Genomic DNA, 1,791 nt, shown 5'->3' on the forward strand with positions numbered 1-1,791 from the left:
TAGGATCACAAGTCCGCATCTTGTACAGCAATTAACCACTAAGAAGAATATATGCAGTGTATTATTTGGTGAAACTGTACTTCTGATTTGATTTGAAACTGTCTCATTCCTATCTGTTTATCAATACAACTGTAAAAATAATAAATAAATAAATAAAACATTAGGGAAAATATATGTAACATATAAACAGACTAAACACTTTTGTACTTAAAAGTTGAACAAATTCATGTAATTCTATAAAAGAAGATGAAAGCATTAAATTATATTGCATAAACATCTTTAAATTCTATTGAAGTTCATATATACAAAATACGATAGATATACAGCTACTTTCTCTTATTTCAATGAGAAGAAAGTTTTGTACCAATATTATTTAGACAAGAAAATATGTCTGCATCTTGTCCTCTGAATAACTACTATGAAGACAACAATATGCAATGTGTTAATCATTGTAACTGTCCTACTAAACATAGAGGTTTTTCAACATAGTGAAAATAATTCAGAATTCGTTGATTAAAAATTGGAGAAAATATTACTACTAAGTACAGTATTTTAAAACTATTTAAATTTTATATTTCAATGGACCATTGAAAATAAAAATAAAGGAACAATCTGTATGTTATTATCTATTTACTTTAACAGAAATGAAAATTAATAGATTAATTGTACCCAATAGTTGGCACGGAAATCAATAGGTTAATATTAAATTACTTTGTTCATGGTGAATGTAATCTATCATGAAAGATTACTCAATATACTCATTCTTAATACAAAATGAAAAGCACAATCTCTGAATAGTTACCAAAGAACAGCAAATATATTAGCATAAATGTGAAGTTCAGAGACACCCACGAGTGCTCCCAGTACTGGAGGAGGTTAATGCAGAAATGTCACAAGGTTTTTACCACTTTAGCAATTAGACAACTTAGAGAAGGGCTGCCTCAGTATTATAGACTTAAGCAAATTATTAAAGGGCTGATAATGAAGCTCAGGGTGAAGGCCCTGTGTTCAAAACTCAGTACCAAAAAAATGGCAAGAAGGTATATGCATTTTTGTGCAAATATACACATTTGGATGATCATTTTCTGTCATCGGGCTCACACCCATTTTTCACATATTAAATTTAAAAATAATTCAAGCAGAAAAAAATATATTTGTATTTGCAAACAAATATTTGTTTTCCTAAATATATAACACATTGCTGACATGCCGAAAAGTCTGTAATATGATGGAAAAATTAATAAAAGGCAAACAATGGAATTAAATATGATTAAGATTACATGGAAATATGTAATCAATTCCTAATAACATTTAAATGTATCAATGAAAATTTACTTGTACACATCAAGTTGTGTAACATTTGATGTAAAGGTGAGGAAAATAACAGTATCTTGTATAGCTGCTGATAGTGTTATTATATTTCTCAAGGGTTTTTTTTTCTAATGCTATGAACAAAATAATTTTAAATTAAAGGTAGCTTAGATCCAGCCATTGTCCTTGTAATAAAATCAAGATTTAGCTGCAACAATCTGTCTTTCTCAAAAATCTAGCTATCAATATCCTCATAGCAACATGAAATTAGAAACCCATCTGAAAATTAGGAGCATTAAAATTCAGTGATGATAAACTTTATTATTTTCAAAAGATACAGTATTATATATGCATAAGAATTATCAAGATGAGACTGATATTTATAAAACTATATATATCATCGTTTCTTTTTTTAATTTTATTTATTTATGTGTGTGTGTGTGTGTGTGTGTGTGTGTGTGTGTGTGGCCAGCTCAGCCC

Source organism: Octodon degus, unplaced genomic scaffold (assembly GCF_000260255.1).
Source record: "Octodon degus isolate 3935 unplaced genomic scaffold, OctDeg1.0 scaffold00290, whole genome shotgun sequence".
NCBI classification, from domain to species: domain Eukaryota; kingdom Metazoa; phylum Chordata; class Mammalia; order Rodentia; family Octodontidae; genus Octodon; species Octodon degus.